The following is a 23,456-nucleotide window of genomic DNA, read 5'->3' as shown; positions in this document are numbered from 1 at the left end:
CCTCTCCCAGAGCTGCTCATTAGAGATGCTGGGAGGAACCGGCCGTCATCAACATCCTTGATGTAAGACACACGGTCGGGGCCACGGAGAGGCCTTGCAGCCCGCGCTAATGGGGGAATTAGGAGGCTGACATTTGGTGTCTGCAATTCACTCTGTGACTCACACTCATCCACTTGCAATCTGATGGCCAGAACCAGACAGCGTGCTCTAAGCCCAGCTGCCTGTATTTCTCCTTCCCCTCTTGTGTGTTTTCCTACCATCTAAAAATACTTCAGTGCATGGTATCATTTTAGGGAGTTTCATTATTTAGTCATATCTAAATAACTTCCCCGGTGGCTCAAACAGTAAAGAATCCGCCTGCAATGTGGGAGACCCGAGTTTCATCCCTGGATTGGGAAGATCCCCTGGAGGAGGACATGGTAACCCACTCCAGTATTCTCGTCTGGAAAACTCCATGGACAGAGGGAGCCTGGTGGGCCACAGTTCTATGGGGTCACAAACAGCTAGACATGACTGAGTAGCTAACACACACATCAAAATAGCATTTAAGTAGGGCTATAAAAATAGCAGAGATTAGAGGTGAAACCTGTAATTGAAATAGAAAAACACACGTTCATCTAATGCATTTGCCCAAGTAAACATAAACGCGGGTTCTAGGAGACACCAAGACCAAGATAAAAAGGCAGTGGTTAGTCTTTTCAGCTGCTTCTGCTCCAACTGTTAATGGGATGATGGCCAGTGCAGCAGGAGGGAAGACACGTCGGTTGGCCTGGAGGAAGCAAACTAGTATGTGTGTGGCAGTTGGCGAGGACTCAGGACAGCGCCTGAGGAAACACTTAGCGCGGTGTTGCAGGCTGTGTGCGCTGCGGGCATCCAGGGACCCGGACACGGCGGGAGAAGGGAGGCATTTCAGCCTGGAGGATGCTGTGAAGAAAGCGGCAGTGTGACGGTGTGGGGAGTGAGGGGCGGGGCTGCGCAGGACACGCGGCTTCCTTATGGTGGTAGGCCGGTGGGTAGAGGGAAGGGGGACCGACGCCCCGAGAGCCCGGAGCTCAGGGGATGCTGGCCCAGTGCAGGGAGACGTCAGAGGCCTGGACTCCAGGGGCAGCACTGGAGTGCGGTGGGGGAGACAGATGACACGTGCTTCCTCGTGACAGTCAACAGACTGTGGTTTGGGTCTAGACTCTGTGCTTGTGGTAGGACTTGAAAGCTCCCAGAAATGTCTCGTGAGCGTTCCCACAGTCTCTGCCTTGGAAGGCACAAAGGGTCCTTCAGGATTTGGGTCTTCACGTTGCCTCGCCTGTCTGCATGCGTGCTTAGTCAGTGTCCAGCCCTTTGCAATCCCATGTAGCCCTCTGTAGCCCTCCAGGCTCCTCTGTCCATAGGATTTCCCAGGCCAGAATACTGGAGTGGGTTGCCATTTCCTCCTCCAGGGGATCTTCCCAACCCAGGAGTCGAACCCGTGTCTCCTGCATTGGCAGGCAGGTTCTTTACCACTGTGCCACTGTTAACATTTGGAGCAGCAGATTGTGAATGAAGGTGACCCTCCATGCTGTGGGTGGGCCTGGCCTAATCAGCTGAGGGCTTTACGAGAAAAGCCTGGTGACCCCTAAGGAGAATGGAATCTGCCTCCTGATCGAGCACCTTTAAATTTCAGCTGCAGTATCTGCTCTCTTCTGGGTCTCCAGCCTTCTGCCTGCCCTAAAGGTTTCAGACCTGCCGGCCTCACAGACCCCCTGCTCTCATGGAGATATCGTAGGTGGGGGCCCACGGGATGCGAACAGATAATGCATTACTTGGTGTGCACTCTGGTGCTGAGCCCTCTGGGCAGGCATGCAGGTGAGACAGGTGAGGAGCACCAGGGCTGACTGGGGGCAGGGGGCAGGGGGATGGCTGCTTCATAGACTGTAGGCAGGAAAGGCCCTGATAATACGGTGACGTGAAAACACTGGCCTGAAGGAAGTGGGATAGGGAGAAAGTCAGGACGGTATATGTGATGGATGCAGTAATTTTACAAAGCACTCTGAGGAATCCGCTCAGAAGAAGGTGTTTCACTTTGCAAGGGTCTTCTCTGAAATAGCACATCAGCCAAAGGTCAGTTGAATCATCAGTTTCTCCAATCTGTTCATTTTCTTTCTTTCTGATGTTTTGCTTGATGTGTCTCATGATCCTTGCTGTCTAGTTATTTCAAGGATGGCAGGAGGAGTTCCTATATCCTGATGGCTGGTGAGAGTGCCTCTGCTGTGGAGTGTGGAAATCTGGCCCCTGAATATGAAAACTTCTGGAGAGTTCTGTGTATGGGGGGGAGGACTTTGACTGATGGGCTTACTTTGGAGTAAGTGAGGGGATGGCTGACTTTGAAGAAAGGGTTAATTCATCTGTTTGTTTATCTATCCACTTGTCCATTCACCCATCCATCCATCTGTCCATCTTTTCCATCCATCCATCCATCACCCATCCATCCATCTGTCCATCTTTTCCATCCATCATCCATCCATCCATCTGTCCATCTTATCCATCCATTCATCCACCTATCATTCATCCATCCATCCATTCATTCATCTGTCAGCGTGTCCATCCATTCCCTATGCATCTATCGCACCTACTTTGCCTGGAGGAGCAAATGCTGGGGCCCTGTGTTCACCAAAACCTGAGGATGAGGAGCAGGGAGTTTGAGGGCCAACTCAAGCAAATATTTCATGGTTATGCTTTCAATTCTTCTGTCCTCCAAACCTATTTTCGGTTTCCCTTTCATACCCATCCATAATCCCTGCCATCTTTGGGTCCAGAGCTTCTCTTGGGTTCTGAATATGACAGATTATCCCCCTTTGGGGGCATGATATGTGAGATATGATATAAGATGTGTGCTGTGGCATGAGATTGGAACCAAACTCCCTGGGTACCCAGTCCTGTGACCTCAGACAAGTGATGTCACCTCTCTGTGACTCCAGCTCCTCAATGACAAGTGGAGATAGCAGCCCACTGATGCTTCAGGGTTGCTGTGAACACTGGATGTGAAATGCGTGTCAAAGGTTTTCTCCTGGGCTTAGCACACGAGCCCCACTCAACGCGTGCTAGCTGACATTATGGTCATTGTGATCATTGTCCTTAGAACGGTTGTTATTTTTATTCTCTGCTCTATCCAGTTTCTGTGAGTTGCAGAGAATGATTTTTTCTCTAACTTATCAGTTTTTAAGCTTCTTGGAATATGTTGAAATTTCTCATTTGTTGACAAGTCTCTTTCTGTTCTCTTTGCCGTTGTGAGTTATTTCTCTTTCTCTTTTGTCCTTTTCTTCCCTCTCCACCCCGCCTCTCCCTCCCCCATCTCTGTCTTTCTGGTAATCATTTTGCTTTCATTTTATTGATGTCTCAGTAGGAAGAGGAGAGATGAAGGTAGGTGCTTGGTCACCTTTTCTTATTTTTGGGAGTTCCAAGTCACCTAAGATGATTGGGCCCTTTTCATTAAAAAGGTGGAATAGCTTCTCTTTGAGCGGTGTGCTGGGGGGGCACTGAGCTCTACAACAACCAGGCTTCTTCCTCAACAGCCCCGCCTGCTCCGCACTCTGTCTGTCTGAGCTTTACGAAAGCTGTCATCTTGCGTCAGCTGTTTCCACCGGGCCCATAGATCATTGCAACATATTTGAGGGTCTTGAGACGTTCAAAGCGTTTTCATATAGCATACTTTTCATTACCAAGTTGAAGGTTAAATCACAATAATAACTGACCCACCACAGACAATATGTCTGCACAGATAATATATCCCAGTACAACACTATTCCCATTTGCAGGTTAAGGAACTGCGTTGCACCAAGTCGCTCCTTATTCCATGAATTTTAGCTGGAAAACAGGAAAAGCCAATCATGCCACTGATTTGCAGAGTAGTTGAGAGGTTTCATGGAAGAAAAGGAAGTTAGATCCTTGGGTCCTCAGCAGCATACCATAATCACACCGGAAGCAAAACTGTGTGACGAGAACTCCCCTGTTCCCTGCTAATGTTGACCCTCTGCCCTCAACAGTCCTGTCATGGCCACCTCCCCAGCCCCCCTGCCCCGCCGTCCCCACAGCTCTGCGCCAGACGGCTCTCCTGCACTGGGCTCCCACGGGGATGTGCTTTGCTGAGCTCTGCCTGCGATGAGGCCGACAGTTCCCCAGGTCAGGGGGTGACCCTCGTGTGTCAGCAACGTGTGTGTTGCAGAGTCACACGTGCCTGCTGGCTTCTGGGCTCCCTGTCCACACATGTGTATTTTAAAGACTTTTATGGTTCAGAGGAGAACTTAGTTGGGGGGAGTGACCTTCTTCTGTGAGTCAGATGGGGAAAGGCAGTGCTAGGAAGCCGGGAGGAAGTCTCCAGTCTTTCCCTAAACAAACGGTGCATCAGCAAAGACACTTGTGCCTCACGTTCATTATCTACTCTTATGTGACAAACACTGGTAAAACAACCCTGACCTTGGTTTCTGTGTTGGGAATTCAGGAATGGTTCAGTTGGGAATTCAGGAGTGATTCAGTTGGGAATTTCTGGCTTGCGGTGTTTCATGAAATTGTGGTCAGACGGTCCCTGTGGAGGGGTCACCTCAAAAGCTTCTTCACTCACATATCGGTGTCTGGGCTTGGGGCACCCTGACAGCTGGGGACCCTCAGGCATTGGTGATCTCTCCATATGGCCTTTCTAGCACAGCCAAGCTGAGGTACTTACCCTGAGGGAGAGACAGACAGACAAGGAAGTGGATCTGTGTGGCTTTTCATGGTCTGGCCCCGGACGTCACAACCACCATTGATACCACATTTAACTTGAGACATTTGTGAATATACTCCCAAGTATGGCACTAGTCCATAGCGTCGGACACGACTGAGTGACCAACAGTTATGGCACTAGGCGTAAAGAACCCACCTGCCAATGCAGGAGAGTTAAGAGACAAGGGTTCAATTGGGTTGAAGATCCCCTGGAGGAGGGAATGGCAGCCCACTCCAGTATTCCTGCCTGAAGAATCCCATGGACTGAGGAATCTGGAGGGCTATGGTCCATGGGATTGCACAGAGTCAGACACGACTGAAGCAACTTACTGCAAACAGAGAGAGGGGAGAATCGAGTCTAACTCTCTTGATAAAACAAAAGTTCTGGAAGAGCACCTTTGGAAATTGGCAATCACGTTGTAGCCATTTTTGGAAAACATTAATATCTGCTTACCTTTCGGTCTTCCTCTTTTTTGATAAAGGTAAAAAGGTAATTTTTCTTTAAAAAGTGGTTGATTTCTGGTATTTGTCACAATAGCAGATCCCCTGGTCTGCTGACCAGCAACCTCAGGTCACTACTGAGTCCCTGTACTTTGGCTGCAGATGAGGGTCAGCTTTTCCATCTCTGAAGTCAAAAGATGAAACCCTGGTCTCAGCAGGAGCCAGGAAGCCTGCCAGGAGAGAACAGAAGCATCCCGTGAGAACACAGTCAGGACACATCTTCTTGTTTCAACATTCTCCTTAAAGGATTGAATGTTAGATGTCCCTGGTTGATCCAGAGGCTCTGCAGGTCATGTTGACCAAAGATGGTTTCCTCCCACATGGCTACCTGAGGGTGCCAATGGTAATCACTCTCTGTGGATCAGAGGAATGAAAGTTAATAATTCCAACAAGAATAAAGTTGGTCCTATGGCCTGTATCCTTAAGTATGCCCATGGGATAGACACCCACTGTCCCTCAGCAGGACCCCAGATGGGCAGAACTTGGACAAGAGGGCCTTTTGGGAGTCAGTTATTGTAAAGACAGAGGCAGGACAGCCAGCTGAACCCTACTTAACCCTGGTCTAGTTACAGCACCTGGAGTTTGAGCCTTTGTACCTTTACTCTCCAGACTCTAGAAACCTCCAAGGCTCTCTGGGCCAGAGTCATGGGGATGTGCTGGAACGTGGGAGGGAAATTTGGTGGAGAGTAAAAGTGGTGAGAGTGGGCATCCTTGTCTTGTTTCTGATCTTAGAGGACATGATTTCAGGTTTTCATCACTGAATATGTTGCTGCTAAGTTGCTTCAGTCATGTCCAACTCTTTATGACCCCATGGACCATAGACCACTAGGCTCCTCTGTCCATGGGATTCTCCAGGCAAGAATACTGGAGTGGGTTCCATGCCCTCCTCCAGGGAATCTTCCTGATCCAGGGATCGAACCTGCACCTCTTAAGTGTCCTCTATCGTTCAGTTCAGTTCAGTTCAGTTGCTCAGTCGTGTCTGACTCTTTATGACCCCATGAATCGCAGCACGCCAGGCCTCCCTGTCCATCACCAACTCCTGGAGTTCACTCAAACTCACGTCCATCGAGTCGGTGATGCCATCCAGCCATCTCATCCTCTGTCGTCCCCTTCTCCTCCTGCCCCCAATCCCTCCCAGCATCAGAGTCTTTTCCAATGAGTCAGCTCTTCGCATGAGGTGGTCAAAGTACTGGAGTTTCAGCTTTAGCATCAGTCCTTCTAAAGAAATCCCAGGGCTGATCTCCTTCAGAATGGACTGGTTGGATCTCCTTACAGTCCAAGGGACTCTCAAGAGTCTTCGCCAACACCACAGTTCAAAAGCATCAGTTCTTCGGTGCTCTGCCTTCTTCGCAGTCCAACTCTCACATCCATACGCTATAGGCGGGTTCTTTACCACTAGCGCCGCCTGGCCTTTATGATGTTGAGGTACGTTCCTTCTATACCTGCTTTCTGGGTAAAGTATTCTTGGTTGTTGTTTTTTCCTTTTTATCAGTTTCAATATATTGCATCACTTCTTTTTAGCCTGCAAAGTTTTTGCTGAAAAGTCAGTGGGGAGTCTTATGAAAGTTCCCTTGTATGTAACTTGTGGATTTTCCTTGCTGCTTTTAGTATTCTATCTTTAATTTTTGCCATTTTAATGACAGTGTGTTTTGATGTGTTCCTCTTCGGGTTCATCATGTTTGAGACTCCCTTTGTTTCCTGGACTTGGATGTCTGTGTCCTTTCCCAGGTTAGGGAAGTTTTCAGCTATTTCATTTCACGTATTTTCTTGGCTCCTTTCTCTCTTTTCTCCTTCTATGACCCCCAAAACGTGAATGCTAGTACACCTGATGCTGTCCCAAAGATCTCCTAAACTGTCCGCATTTCATTTTATCCTTTTTTCTTTTCTTCTGTTCAGCATCCGTGATTTCGGTGTCTCCAACCTTTGGCTCGCCGGTTCATTCCTCTGTATCATTTGGTCAACTATTGGTTCCTTCTAGAGCAGGATTCACCAGCCTCCAGGATCTAAAGCCTGACAATCTGAGGTGGAGCCAATGTAATAATGATAGAAACAAAGGGCACAATGATTGTAATGTGCTTGAATCATACCTCCCTCCCAAGTCCATGGAAAAACTGTCTTGCACAAAACAGGTCCCTGGTGCCAAAAAGGTTGGGGACTGCTGTTCTAGGGTATTTTTCATTTCAGTTATTGTATTATATTCTTCTTCATTAGTTTTATTATTCTTTGTATTTCCTGAAAATCAGTGTTAGTTGCTCAGTCGCAACCAACTCTTTGTGGCCCCATGAACTGTAGCCCACCAGGCTCCTCTGCACATGAGATTTCCCAGGCAAAAATACTGGGGTGGGTTGCCATTTCCTTCTCCAGGGGATCTTCCCAACCCAGGGATTGGACCTGGGTCTCCTACATTGCAAGAAGACTTTACCCTTTGAGTCGCCAGGGAGTCCCTTCTTCACCACTAGCGCCACCTATTTGGAGTCTTTTCTGGTTTTGAATTCAGTCTCGGATGCAGGGTGAGTTTCTTCTCTGAAGACAAGATCCAAAGGGCCCTGCCATCCTTGCCCCCTCCATACCAGGGTTCCACCGCTGGCTGCCCTGGACTTTGTGAGCCCTGGTGTCTCGCCCTGGTTCTGATGGGAGCTCGGCATATCCATACCCCGACTCCATCTCCAGGTTCGGTCTCTTAATAGATGATGCTGCAAGGAAAGTCAATTGGTTTCAGCAAGCAGTACAGTGTACCAAATGGAAGGCTGGATTTCAGTTTTCAAGTCGGCTGTGCAGACCACAATGTGGCATAATCCTGCCCTGATTAATTAAAGGCTAAATCTCCTATTCTCTGGTTAAACACAGGAAGACCGACTAGCAAGGACGCTCCCGTCAGGGCAAATGCTCTGGTCCAGAGAAGGACAGGCAGAGGTCATTCTTTGTTGGACGCCAGCCAGCTCTCGTGCAGAGGGACTGGCCCTGGGATGCAGGCTCAGTATCACCTCACTGGCCCAGAGGCCACCAGGCACAGGCCAGAGGATCACAGCCACTCAGCCCTCCCTGGACCCAGAGATGGAGGCAGGGGTGGTTTCAACCAGTGGGAACAAGAGACATGGGCCACAGATCAGAGGGCTGAGACCTCAGGGGCCTGGAATGCCTCAGTGCGGGGAGCCAACAGGGGTGATGGTTGGGAAGTTCCTGGTCTCGGCAGAGCTGCACAGAGCGATGGCCCCAGTGCTCAGCTGAGAGCAGGGCTGCCCGCTCTATCCTCAGAATGCAGGAGAACAGCGGGAGCAGGGCACCGATGGGGTGAAGCCAGGATAGGCTGTGCTGTTGATCAGCCATGTCCGACTCTCTGTGACCCCAAGGACTGCAGCACGCCAGGCTTCCCTACCCTTCGCCGTCTCCCGGAGCCTGCTCAAACTCACGTCCGTTGAGTTGGTGATGCCAGCCAACCGTCTCGGATTTCCTGGGGCCCTGGGAACTGCTAACCTCACTGCACTGACAGTCAGCCAGACTCTTGTGTGGGCACAGTTCAAGTGTGTCCTGATTACAGCAGAGCACTAAAGCCACGTCACATTATCTTTATCCTGAAAGAGCAGTTTTGCTCCTTCTTCTCTCGCCATCAAATCTTTTTCTGGGGATGTTTGCTCTGGCTGGATCCAAGTTGCCCGTAATCTCCCAGGACACTGACCTTTCCACTAATGTCGGAAGCTCCCTCTGATAACAGGAGATTCAAAAAGAGAACAAACCATTTCAATGTGGATTTACTAAGACTCAAAACAGGGCGATTATTGCACATTAATTCTGAACGCCTCCCCTCCTCTGACTCGGGAGGGAATTTATCTTCTCTGGCAGCAGAGCTGGGCTGTGTTCCCACACAATTCATCACCCTCCCTACCTGCCAGGGCATTTTCCGAGTTTTTTTTTTTTTCTTCCAAACGCAGCACCTCTTTCTGGATGGAGGCTGAGCATTCCCCCCTAGCTATCTTGCCACTCATTTATTCAGACCAAATCTTCTGTCCTTTGTATCTGTCCACTTCTGAAATTTAGATTTATCTGTTCCGTTCCTAGGAAAGAAATTGCCCTTGTCAACATTGTTTAGAAGAGTTTGGGGGTAGCAGGTGGATATGAGTCCCTGCTTCAGGGTGTGGGAGGTTGTGCCGTCTCCAAGGAAGGGTCCCAGCACCACGCGGATAGATTCCCAAGCTTTCCTGTGACACCCACACAGATCATTTCATTACCCAGCATTTACATCTGAAAACATTTCAGGTAAAGGTGATTCTAATGCTTTTTCATCCCCACATCCAATTTTTTTTTTTCCTTTTTATCTTAGAATTACACTCATGGATATCACCCTATGGGCTTCCCTGATAGCTCAGTTGGTAAAGAATTCACCCACAATGCAGGAGACCCTGGTTCAATTCCTGGGTCAGGAAGATCCCCTGGAGAAGGAATAGACTACCCACTCCAGTATTCTTGGGCTTCCCCTGTGGCTCAGCTGGTAAAGAATCTGCCTGCAATGCAGGGGACCTGGGTTCAATCCCTGGGTCAGGAAGATCCCCTGGAGAAGGGAAAGGCACCCACTCCAGTGTGCTGGCCTGGAGAGTTCCCTGGATTGTATAGTCCACGTTTGTAAGACAGTATGCCCGTAATTTTCTCCCAGAGCATCTATATCCATCTTCTGTACCGCTTGGGCTCAAACCTTGGTATATGGGCACCTCTCACCTTAGCCCTTTATGTTAAGGGAAATGTCAATGTACAGTCAACAGAGCTGTTGACTCACCCCTTTTGCTTGTCAGTCCTCTCTTCCCTTCCAGGCAGTTGGAGCAACCTGTGGCTTTGCACACATTTATTTCATCAGCATTGTGTGTCCCTTTGTCAGAGCTGCATCCACCAGGTCGGCACGTCCTGCATCCACAGCCTCATTTGCTGCACAGCCAGGCTCCTTCGCCCTCTGGGGCGACGTGGCGGCTTTTCCTCCCCTGTCTGAGCTGGTTGCACTCTCTTCCTGGATCTTCCCATCTCTCTACCCAGAGACTTTGGAACCCCAGGGTTAATTGTTACACAACAGAGAAAAACCAAGTCTGACTCTTTGCGGCCCCATGGACTGCAGCCCATCAGGCTCCTCTGTCCATGGGATTCTCCAGACAAGAATACTGAAGTGGGTTGCCATTTCCTTCTCCAAGGAATCTTCCAGACCCAGGGATAGAACCTAGGTCTCCTGCATTGGTGGTGGATTCTTTACCATCTGAGACTTCAGGAAAACCCCCCAAAACTGGAGTGTGATCCTCAGAGGACCAGAGAGGTGGAATGGGAAGGGGGAGGGGTGGAGCAATTTCCTGTTGTGCAATGCTGTGTAATAGCCAAAGTGAAAGTCGCTCAGTCGTGCCCAACTCTTTGTGACCCCATGGACTATACCGTCCATGGAATTCTCCAGGCAGGAATACTGGAGTGGGTAGCCTTTCACTTCTCCAGGTGATCTTCCCAACCCAGGGATCAAACCCAGGTCTTCCGCGTTGCAGGTGGATTCTTTACCAGCTGAGCCATCAAAGAAGCCCACAGTGTGTAATGAAGCCTCACAAATAAAATAAAACTCACAACTCATGCCGTTTCAGGGTGAGGAAAGTTATGGGAAGGTGAATGCTGCTAATGACAACCATGGGGTTGCAGTAACCCCCTTACTTCTCTCCGCTTCAGATGCACCCCAATAGCTCTGTGTTGCTCCCCAGACGCTCCCAGTCCTAGGTGATCCGTCCTTCCCTCCAGTGGATCTGGGTCCGACTGGGGGAACAGACATGGCTCCCAGGTGGATTAGGCAGAGCTGCCGCCAGGCTGGACCTCTGGGCCCTGGCCTCTCTGTAGCAGGGGGACACTCTGGGATGCCCTCTGGCTTCTCCCAAACCCCCGTGAGCCCCAAAGGAAGCAAGCCTCCATGTGTGCTCAGCCAGCCCTTCCTGCTTCCCTGCTGCACTGACTCCTGAGCCAGGACCTGTTAAGACAGAGTCTTAGCTTCTGTCTGTCGGGCTCTCACTCGTGGCCTCCTTGTGTTACGAGCAACGGGCTCCCTTTGTTTTGCTGGCACTGCCTGGTGTGACCAGGTGACACCTGGAAAATCTCAGGAGGCTGCAACTCTGCTCTCTATGGGTTTGGCTGCAAGTTGGCTGGGTGCATTTCATCCTCTCTTCTTTGCTTGGTGCTTCCCTCGTGGCTCAGCTGGTAAAAAAAATAAGCCTGCAGAGCAGGAGACCCTGGTTTGATCCCTGAGTTGGGGAAGATTCCTTGGAGAAGGGAAGGGCTACCCACTCCAGTATTCTGGCCCGGAGAATCCCATAGACTGTATAGTCCATGGGGTTGCAAAGAGTCAGACACGACTGAATGACTTTCACTTTGTTTCACAGGCATTCTTGTTATGTAAACTTGGAACACTGAGACCTTTATAAATGTCACTATGCCAACAAATCTACACAAGTATCGCCATCTCTTTACTATGTGTCTAAAGATTTTTTAATTAATACTTTATATATACCGTGTATCTACCATTAACATCTTAAAGAGTTGCCAAAATAGGGAGCCTTCGATGCTGGAAAAATGACCCTATAAACAAGTCTCCTCCACATTGGTTTTGCTCTGGAAGGGATGACCACAGCCCATGTGTTTGTATGAGAACTGGCCTCACACGGGACAAGGGGCTAACTCAAAACTAGAGCAGATCTTGACTAATCACATAGATAAAGGGGGCCAGAAGCGTGGACAACCCAAAGCCATGAATAGTAAAAAGTATTTTATGCGTCCAGTTGAAATATTTACTTTGCGTTTGCAACTGGTGAGTGTTTCTCACTCTACTCCATGTAAAGAGACTGATTGACTCCCCTGTGGGTAAAGATGCTGGGTGTCACGGGCCCAGGAGGGTTCTGAGGGTGCTCTGCAGGGCGGGAGAGGAGGCAGCAGCAATTTCCATAGGAGGAGGCAGCTCTGGCTCCCGGGACGCTTTCCCGGGATGTGAGAGCGTCATCTGGAGGTGCTTACACTCTGCTCTTCCCTGCCCCGCCTGGACATTTCTCTCATCCAATGGAACACTGGCAGACATGGTGTGGCCAAAGCCTAGGAAGGTGCTCTGGGGCTTTCTCCCTGACCCGTCTGTCTTCACCAGCAGAAGAAGATGCTGAGTCAGCCCTGGTCCCAGCAAGAGAATGAGAGATGCGCGGAGCCCAGCTGGAAATCCACCAACCCACGGGTACATGAAGGTAAGTAAATGCTTGTTGTCAGGGTTTTTTTTTTGTGCTGGTTATACAGTATTCTTATGGCCAAAGGTGACTGACGGGCTTCCCAGGGAACACTAGAGGTAAAGAACCCACCTGCCAACGCAGGCGACCTAAGAGACGGGGCTTCAATCCCTGGGTTGAGAAGGCCCCTTGCAGGAGGGCATGGCAACCCACTCCAGAATTCTTGCCTGGAGAATCCCATGGACAAAGGAGCCTGGCGGGTTACGGTCCATAGGGTCGCAAAGAGCTGGACACGACTGAAGGGACTCAGTCCACACGCATGGAGGTGACTGATAATTTTTCCCCACCATGGAGTTTTCCCTTAAAACTATACCAAGACACTCTGCTGTCTTCCTTTCCTCATTCTTTCAACACACCCTTTACCCCCGCTCCTTTACTGCAGGGCTTTAGGTGCTGGGTGGGGAGGAGATACTATGGAGACGACCGAGGTGATACTTTTGCTGCGTGAGGAATGCACTCTCTTGCTGGGCACTGGGCTCCAGGGGTGGACGGAACTTAATAAGCCATGAGGCAGTGCAGCTGAGCACTCAGGTATCACACGGGCATCGCCCCTGCTCCACGTAACGGCAGTGGGGACTTGAGTCAATTACTGGATATCTCTAAGACCCAATCTTCTCATCCACACAATAGCGATAATTACACCAATCTTACAGGGCTTTTGTGAGGATTCAATGAGCCAAGGTAGATGCGCGTAAAACACTCAGCACAGCTCCTGGCCCTTGGAAACTGCTCAGTGTGGCGGCTGGGAAATGACTGCAACAGAACACGCTGAGTCCAGCCGGTGGGAGGGACGCTGCTTGGGCGTCCACCTGCGGTTTGGTGGGGAAGGAGACTGTGACACCCGGAGCAGCTGACGCTGCGGAGTGATGGGTGTTTTCATCTAAACGCCTCCTCATCTTCTACAGACTGTGAGTCCTTTCAAGTTTCCTTGTGTGACAACAGCTATCTATAGCCTGGACCACTGAGCTCCCAGGTGCGTGGCCATGTGGATGAATCTCACAGCTACTTTTCAATCCTGCACACATCGTATTTCACAACAGGAGGCTGAAGCCAGCAAGTGTTCCCCCTCTGCTCTACGGAGCGCAGTCAGCCTTGGTTAAAAGTGCAATCCACTCCAGCCCTGCCTCCCCGGATGCAATGAGAATGAACTTCTACAGATGAAATAAGAATGAACTTCTACAGAAAGCCTATTTGTCACACATGAAATTGGAAAACCAGATGAACACCTGGTGGTCAGTGCATGAGCTTTATTTCGTAATGAGGGATCTGGCTTTGCTGTCTTGTTCAGTCACTCGGTCAGGTCTGACTCTGTGCCCCCGTGGACTGCAGCATGCCAGGCTTCCCTGTCCTTCTCTATCTCCTGGAGTTTGCTCAAACTCATGTCCATTGAGTAATGCCATCCAGCCATCTTGTCCTCTGTTACTCCCTTCTCCTCCCGCCTTCAATCTTTCCCAGCATCAGGGTCTTTTCCAATGAGCCGGCTCTTCATATCAGGTGGCCAAAGTTTTGGAGTTTCAGCTTCAGCATCAGTCCTTCCAATGAATATTCAGGGTTGATTTCCTTTAGGATTCACTGGTTTGATCTCCCTGCTGTCCAAGGGACTTTCAAGAGTCTTTTCCAACACCACAGTTCAAAAGCATCAATTCTTTGTCTCTCAGCCTTCTTTATGGCCCAACTCTTAACTGTGTGTTTTGAAGAAGCTGTCTTGCTTTATGATGACATTACTAATTGTTATAAACTCTCTGAGTGCCATATGTGAGAAGTGGAAAAATTGCTTAAAATCACTGGATCTTTCTATCATTTCACTGATGCTTCTTGGTTTATCTGTGAGAAGAGGGAGCACAGTCTGCAATTGCTCCCTAAAGATGAACTACTTTTCATCTTTGTTCATTATATAATGAGCCATTCAGTTTGACAGACAGCGACAGGATCTCCCAATATTGAAGGCAGTCATTGTTCTGCAGGATAAAAGGTTGACCTTGAGATGTTCTGTGACCTCAAGTTCTGCCCGGAGTCTTGTGTCCTGGATTGTGTTTCCTAGGAAGCACCTCTGAGATGGAGAAGCTCTGTGTGCGGACAGCTGATTGGGAAGCCCTTTGGGGACCCACATCTGAAGGGGAGGAAGGCTGAAGGGTCGGGCAGAATGGGGTGCTGGAGAGTTATGCAGTCACAACACAGGCCTCAGTGGATCCTGGGGGCAGGTCTGGAGCAGAGAAGGTCCTTTTCTTTGGTCTCATATCACAGCGGATGCTGTCTGCAGCCATGGAATGAAAAGATGCTTGCTCTTTGAAAGAAAAGCTATGAAAAACATAGACAGCATATTAAAAAGCAGAGACATTACTTTGCCAATAAAAGTCCATATAGTCAAAGCTATGGTTTTTCCATTAGTCATGTATGAGTGTGAGAGTTGGACCATAAAGAAGGTTGAGCACCAAAGAACTGATGTCTGAGGGTCCCTTGGACAGCAAGGAGATCAAACCAGTCAATCCTAAAGGAAATCAATCCGGAATATTCACTGGAAGGACTGATGCTGAAGCTAAAGCTCCAATACTTTGGCCACCTGACACGAAGAGCCAACTCATTGGAAAAGACCCTGATGCTGGGAAAGACTGAAGGCAGGAGGAGAAGGGGACGACAGAGGACAAGATGGTTGGATGGCATCACTGACTCAATGGACATGAGTTTGAGTAAGCTCCAGGAGATGGTGAAGGGCAGGGAAGCCTGGCGTGCTGCAGTCCATAGAGTTGCAAAGAGTTGGACATGACTTAGTGACTGAACAGCAACAAACATTTGGAGGAGAGGGCTGGGCCTTGGTCCTGCTTCCTGCCCAGTCATTGTTCATGGGCCATCCCTGGGAGTGAGACATGACTATGAACGAGCTGTCTTTTTTCAGCCAAAAGCAAGTTCCAAAGGTAGACTCTGCTGACAGCTGCCAGCTGCCACCATCCCAGGAGTGACATGGCTGTTCACTGTAGCCTGGCGTGTTATGATGCAAGCATGATAAGCATGTCTCCCAGAGGAGATCTGGGGGCCTCAAAGCCGGAGAAGAATTTCCTTGGAAAGGCCTAATAAGGGCCAGCTTCTGAGATGGGCCCAGGACCCTGAGAACTGTTTTTTCATGTCCCATACCTTGAGTGCAGGCTTCTCAGGGGGCACTGGTGCTGAAGAATACGGTGTCAGGAAGATCCCCTGGAGGAGGCAATGGCAACTCACTCCAGTCTTTTTGCCTGGAGAATCCCACAGACAGAGGAGTCTGGTGGGCTACAGTCCATGGGGTTGCACTGAGTCAGACAGGACTGAATCGACTTAGCATGCACCACACACATGCCCTGAGCAACCGTGGAGACAGAGCTAGTGGAGGAGAGAGCATCCTGGAGAGGCGGAAGGAGACCGGACGTAGAGAGACATGAAAAGCCCACTCAGAGTGAAGCGATGGGGCCAGAGCAGGGTGTCAGCCCTGGGCAGGGGGAAGCAGAGAAACGAGTTAGCTGGGGGTTCTGGAGCCCTGGGTACAAAACACACCAAGTAGAGGAGATGGGATTGGAAAGATGGGTGGAGGTAGAGTGGCTAAAGCACTCACATGCCTGACTTAATGGTTTGGGATCCGTGTGACCCCAAAGCAGAGTTGTTCAAGGTTTTGAACCTGGAAGACCATGACCCAGAAGGGCGTTGGAGTGGCAAGAGTCGTCAGCACAAAATGGTCCAAAGCTCTAGCGGTGTTCCAGTTAGGGAACAACACATACTTCAAGTCTCCACTTGAGTGCCCTGAGGATAGTAAAATCCCAGACTCTGGTCTTGATGGCAAATGCCATCTATCTTCTGAAGTCATGAAGAATTAAATACCAAACAGGTACAGACTGCAGACGTGTACTCCAGTCTCAAAAGAACAGACTCTGCAGCACTGGTAGAATGGCTGACAAGCAGCTTTTGTTTTGGAAAAGGGTATTTTTTTCCCACTCTGAGTGTGGAAGAGAATATGATGAAAGCCAGTGAGATGGGAAGATGTGTTCTCCACTCATTTTTGGACTGTGAAGCCAATATTGATGACTGTCATTAATTAATCAATTAAACCATTAATTTATTGAGTCATTGGCAATAAAAAGCATAATGATGTATATCTGCCAAAGTGAAAGTAAAGTGTTAGTCGCTTAGTCGTCTCCAGCTCTTTGCTACCCCATGGATTGTAGCCCACCAGGCTCCTCTGACCATGGAATTCTCCAGGCCAGAATACTGGAGTGGGTAGACATTTGCTTTTCCAGGGGATGGGTCTCCTGCATTCCAGGCAGATTTTTTATCATTTGAGCCACCAGGGAAGCCCAAATGATTTGCAGTCTCACTAAAGACAATAATTCAGCAATTGAATACAAAGAAACTCCATTAATTTGTTTTAACTTACCAAAGCAGTTAATTAGAAAGTAGAATAATTAGTCAGAAATCGATACTAATCAAAGCATGAGTTGCAGCGAGAAAGATGCCCAAGGAAGCACATGACAAAGTCATTGCCAAAGGACGAATTGTTGATAAAACTAAGTAATCTAGTTTCTAATATATTTTATGGCAAAAGGGGGATTTTCACTCTTTAATCTCATAAAATACCAGAAAGAATAATAATAATTGGAAAGCACTTTTCAAAATAAAATGCAAATTTCTATTTAAATGCTTGAAAACTAAGACGTCAGCCACCTATTTAATAGTAAAACTTTAAACCGTTGGTGTGTGTGTGCTCGGTTGGTGAGTCATGTCCAACTCTGTGTGACCTCACAGACGGTACACCACCAGGCTCCTCTGTCCACGGAATTCTCCAGGCAAGAACGCTGGAGTGGGTAGGTGGCCACTTCCTACTCCAGGATAAACTCCAATCCCGCATTCGCAGGTGAGTTCATCACCACTGAGCCACCTGGGAAGCATTAAAGAAATAAAGTTATCCTCTAAATTAATTTGGATTGCATACCCTTTATACACCAAAGCCGCCTGCCCTGTGGGAGGCAGTTGCTGAACTGCGTGCAGTGCTGCCTGAGGATCTTAGGGTTTCAGCCTCTCCCAGTGATCGCTTACGGTGATGGTGTTGGAGTCACGATCTCCGAAGAAGAAGCTTTAGCTTCGGGACCAAGGACCAGGCTTGATCACTCCAGAGCTTTTATGTAGCAGGGTTTTATTAAAGTGAAAAGGGACAGGGAAAGCTTCTGACACAGACACCAGAAGAGGGAGAGTGTCCCCACTCACCAGTCTTACCAGGGCCTTACATACTTTTCCCAGACCCACTCCCACAACATACAACTTAAATTAACAAGATGAGAACTAACAGTAGAAAGGTCTGACCAGACCCAGTAGAAAAAAAAAAAAAAGTTTGTCCTTTTCTCCTCCTTGAGAGCCTCAGACCCCTTCCTCCTAGTAGGGAACCCTGGACTTCTTATCAACCTACCTAGTAACTGACTCTGTCACCAGGACCCTGGTTACAAAGAGATGGCACAGGGTTCCACCAGCCCAACCACAGGGGACTGATCAGCTTGCGACAAAACCCCAAACCCATTTCTAGGTGGAAGCAGAAGCAGGCAGGAACTGGAGGGACCTCCAATCTGAAAAGGAGAAAACTGTATTTCTGGGGTTAAAAAGTCTGTGACCCTCTGGGACAGCTGTGTCACGGACAGAAAGAAGATGGGAACTTCCCTAACCGAGTCAGGAAAAATGGAAGCCTTAAAATTAAAAATAAAGACATATTTTAAATTTCTCTCTCCCTACTCTTTCCCCTTCAGTAACTAAAAGATTGTTTTCTATGCCTGTGAATCTTTTCTGCTTTGTGAATAAATTCACTGGATCCGGATCACTTTTTTTTTTTTTAGATTCCACAAGTAAGTGATATCATATGATATTTGTCTTTCTCGGTACAGATATACACACTATAAATAAAATAGATAAACAACAGGACCTACTGTGTAGCATAGGGAGCTATATTCAATATCGTATAACAAACTGTAATGGAAAAGAATCCGAGAAAGAATATGTATGTATAACAGAATCACTTGGCTGTACCCTGAAACTAACAACATTGTAAATCAACTATACTCTAGTAAAAATTTTTAAAAAATACAATAGAAAATAAGTACACATTTTTATAATATAAAATTTTTGAAAAGTTTGTAAATCCTGTGATATTGTATACTGAATAAATAGAGATTAGTTTGAGTTAACCAACATCTGGGTTATAAATATTCGTATCTTCCTAACATGGCTTTCTGTATCCCTGTGAGATAGAATCTCTATCTGCAGCATAAATGTGAGGAAGCTGAAGTAAGAGCGGGCAGCACAGTCCTCCAGACTCAGAGCCGAGATGCACCCCCTCCCAGCTGAGCCTCAGTGTTTGGACGTGGGTATGTGCATGGTCGTGTCCGAGTCTTTTCGACCCTATGAACCGTAGCCTGCCAGGCTCCTCTGTCCATGGGATTGTCCAGGCGAGAATCCTGGAGCGGGTTGCCGTTTCCTCTTCCAAAGGATCTTCCCGACCCAGGGATCCAACCCGCGTCTCCTGCATCTTCTGCATTGGCAGGCGGATTCTTTACCATTGAGCCACTGGGGAAATCCTAAAATAGCATGATGGGCTTTGTAAATCAAACAGCTCCAAAGACAAATGGGTGAAGATCTGAATCACAAATCCAGAGGAGAGCAAAGCAAAATGATTTAGAAGCCTGTGAAGAGATCAAATTCACCAACCTCAGGGGAATGCAAATTAGCTTAGAAAGCAACCCCACTTTACCCACATCTGACATCCAAACCCACAAAGCACCAGGGACCCACTGCTGGGGCAGGTGTAGAGAGTGTGAGAAGGGCCTTTCTGATGGGCTATGAGGGTGCCTCCTTTGTTGAGGGCTGTTACAGCTCACTAACTGGTGTCTGTCACCTGGAGACCCAGTTCCCAGGTGTGAACGCAGGACTTTTGCAGGCACATATGGACAAATGTATTATTTTGAGGTGGCAAATCTGATCAGCATCGAATTGCCCATTGGTAGGGGAATTTCTGAATGGTTGAATAATTCCTGATGTATGCACTGCATAAGTTAGTACGTGGCTGCTAAATTCAGTAGCAGGTACATCGATGGGTTGGGAAGATTTCTACAAAGTACCATGGAGGTGGGAAGGTGAGCTGCAGAGAAACCTGTATGTTTTTATTTCTGTAAACAAGTGATGCATATTTTCTCTGTGTTCTTGCAACTGCCTTACTCTGAATGCAGTGTTGCAACCTGATTCCTCAGGTGGGAAGAGAGAGAGAGCTTCCATAGTTGGGGGGAGGGGGAAGAATAGGAAAATAAGAGAAAAAGACTGTCCTTTAAATTAGGATAATAGTACAATCCAGGGCTTCCCTGGTGGCTCAGATGGTAAAAAAAAAATCTGCCTGCAATGCAGGAGACATTGGTTCAGCCCCTGAGTTGGGAAGATCCCCTGGAGGAGGGCATGGCAACCCAGTCCAGTATTCTTGCCTGGAGAATCCCAAGGACAGAAGATCCTGGCGGGTTATGGCCCAAAGGGTCTCAAAGAGTCAGACACAATGGAAGCGACTTAGCACGCGTGCACACATAGTCACAGAACATAGATATTTTTTAAGCCGTTATTTTTTTAATATCAGAAGCTCGAGCTAGAAAGTTGTGGAATGCCATGACTCATAAAAAAGTACATTTTGCTGCAAGTCATCTCATCTTTGTTCTGTGCACGTGTGTTCCAAACATCGGGTTTCTTCTGCTCCCAGAGGGCAGCTGTCTCTGAAATCTGGGCAAAGCAGGATGAACTCTTGGTGTCACAGCCCAGGAGACCCCTGACACTCTGGCAGACTCCTTCCAGAGAGGGACAACTTGACAAGACAGCCGTCTGTTCCCGCAGCTCCTGGTGGGTCTGCAGGACAGTGCCCATTGCTGGGACCCCAGCCCAATAGAGGATGCTGCTTCTCGCTGCTTGTGTCTCCGTGGGGATGGGGTGCAAGAGGGGAGAGGTTCCCTCCCTCACGGGCAGCAGTGCCCTTTAAATTCACCAAGACTGTCAGTCTGAGCTGCATCTTCATGCTTGTCTGTTTGTAACTCTTCAGCCGCTAAGAACAAGTCCACAAACAATCTTTCAAGGTCAGGTATTGATTTTCAGTCTAAACAGTAAATCTATATTGAAGAAGAAATGGTGCCTTATTAATCAGGCCTCCCCCATCTCTTCCCATGTCTACTAGAACAATACAGTCATCATGCCATGCTTGCTTTCTGCCTCCTGTATTGTCCAGTAAGGCCCAGCTGAATTCTCTAATGACCCTGAGTTCCTTGCCTGGAGAGCCTGGATTAGTGGGTCTCAGGCAGGTGGTGCAGAATCCAATTTGTAACACGTCATGGACGTGGGTTATTTTCTTTAACAAAAAACATTTTACAGTTAGATTTTCTTTTCACTTGCCATAAGTTCAACATCTCTTAACATACAGAGGACTTTGACTAGAAGTGCTTGTGCACACCTACTTGCATGCACATACACACTCACATTCTTACATATTCACACTTGAGTGCAGTGCACGCACATGTATGTTCGCACCCACGCCTGCCCCTTACCTTGAATGTCATATCTCATTTCAGACACAGGAACCTGTTCCTAGGCTGCTGGGTGAATGTTGAACTCAACACCCAAACTGACTTCTCCTAATCCACTCCCAGGAGCAACGGATGACATGGCCAACTGTTTCCACTGGCCCCCTGTGTGCTGTGCTGTGCTAAGTCACTTCAGTCGTGTCTGACTCTTTGCGACCCCATGGACTGTAGCCCTCCAGGCTCCTCTGCCCATGGAATTCTCCAGGCAAGAATACTGGAGTGGGTAGCCGCTCCCTTCTCCAGGGGATCTTCCCGACCCAAGGTCGGAATGCAGGTCTACTGCATTGCAGGTGGATTCTTTACCTCTGAGCCACCAGGGAAGCCCCACCACTTGCCCCCTAGCCACGGTTTGCTTTGAAACAGAAGCATCCCCATTCCCCCAGCAATGCCTCTCCCATGTTGCTAACAGGCAGTGGAGCCTGATGCAAATCAAGCGCAGATGGAAGCTCATGCTTCAGAGTTGCCACAGGGAGCATAAAGGGGCCTGTGTTCACATAATCTGGCGCTTATATTTTGCGTGCGGGGCTGCTGATGGAAACCTGTTTGGGGGTTTCCAATCTAAAGACCAACAGGACTTCTGCTTTTGAGATAAAGGAGAAGCTAGCTGCCTTCAAACTTTCCTTCTGCTGTCTCTGGGGAACACTGTGATTTGCATTTTAGATGTAAATTCATGTAAATCAGCACTTAATTTCAGATGAAATTTGACCATTGAGGGCAATCTGGAGTTGTTTTCTGATGCCAGTGTGCATTTGATTCCCGTGTAATTTCTCAGCACATGGATTCAACCTGCAGTAAGCGTGGTGCAGCTGTGATTGGGCATGTGAGACAATCGACCCTTATTTTGCAGCAAGGATGGGAAAATCTAATTATAACGCCTTTTCCAGCCTGTGAGACAAAGCGAGACTGGATGCCAGCTAATTAATTGGCTGGAGTGGGGGCCATCCAGGACCCTACCTTATCGGGTCAGTTACACTCTATAGCCATCCGTGCAAAGACTGCATCTCACCCAAGGCCAGTTTATTGCCAATGACTTCAGTTTCAGCAAAGCAAAAGAATGCACAAAAAAACCAACCCAAATTAACCACACCCTCATGAGCAGACCTTCCTATTAATACCTGGCTATGTTCTTGTGAACAATGGTTGTGTTATTCTGCCGACCACATCTGAATAAGTTGGAAAGCCCTGAGCAGAAGACTTCATAAAAAGAATGACCTGCCACGCTCAAGGCTTTGGAAAAAATGGATGTCAGCAGAACTAAGTTGCAGCTTTTCTTGGGTGTTAAGGAAATGAAGAAAAGGTGGGGAAGGTGCTTGTGTAGACTGTAGAGTGTGGGCTATCTAAAGATACACACTTTGTGTCATTACAGAGATTAGATAAATTTCAGGAAAAACGTCACTGAGCCTGAAATAGAACAGTTCATCACTGGAGAAAACATTGGTCTGTGAGGCAGGATATCAACATACACTGAGTGCGAAGAGGTTCCTTGTGTGTTTTGTAAGGACTGCGTGATGGAAGGTGACGGAAGGCATCCTGGACAAGACGCAGGATGCTTGGAGAGAGGCTGTGGGTCTCGGTGCATCATGAGGGGAATCGGCTAGGCAGCATGCCAGGTGGTCCTCTTGGGGGCCGAGGGGATCTGAGAGTTGATGACACACTTTCTTGGTAATAACAGGAGAAATCATGCAAATGATTGCCCAAAGAATCTAGACTTTTTTTTCCAACCCTTATAACTCTTGTAAATCCATCATTCTTTTTAAACTACTTTTGAAATATGAGGGGATAGTTCTTGCTGGTGTTTCACTTTCCTTCTCGTTTTTAGGAGATCTGGGGGGAAGGGCTTGAAGCTGAGAGTATCCTGCCACGTCGAACTGTTGTTCTGCCACCAGGTCTCAGTGTGGCAGCCGGCAGGCTCCCCTGGGTGCGCCAACAGCTGCTGTTGCCTCTGCAGGGACCCCACCAGCATCTCTCACTTAGGCCAAGAGTCAGATGGGCGGGAGGGGGCTGGTGGAGATTAATTAGCAGGAGGAGCCAGCTCGTTAGTGGCCAGGGGGTGTCTGCTGGGAAGCTAAAAGGGAAGCGACAAGGGGAATTAGCAACAAATCAGTATTAAAACACAGATAGAAAGGCCTCTGCTAAATCACTATGCTCATTCCCATAATGAGAGACCAGTAAATAGAGGCGTCCCACCAGAGAGTCTGCAAATTGCATGCAGGGGTGACGGGGGGGTGGGGGGGATCCTGCAGAGAGCAGTGACAGTGCTTCAGGGCTTGCAGAACTGTGAATTGGAAAGAGGGAAAAGGTGATTTAGTCAAAGTGATGTAATAACCGTTTCAAGAATCAAAGGGGCTGT

General features: G+C 48.4%; 1 protein-coding gene across 1 annotated transcript in view; it reads left to right on the top strand.

Moving 5' to 3' along the window:
* LOC105001028 (monothiol glutaredoxin-S14, chloroplastic-like) overlaps positions 1–23,456 on the top strand; it is a 139,575-nt gene that overhangs the window by 114,326 nt on the left and 1,793 nt on the right.

Source organism: Bison bison, unplaced genomic scaffold (assembly GCF_000754665.1).
Source record: "Bison bison bison isolate TAMUID 2011002044 unplaced genomic scaffold, Bison_UMD1.0 scf7180017864377, whole genome shotgun sequence".
Classification (NCBI taxonomy): Eukaryota; Metazoa; Chordata; class Mammalia; order Artiodactyla; family Bovidae; genus Bison; species Bison bison.
Note: the sequence above shows the minus strand (reverse complement) of the source record. Positions and strands in the feature narration are given on the sequence as shown.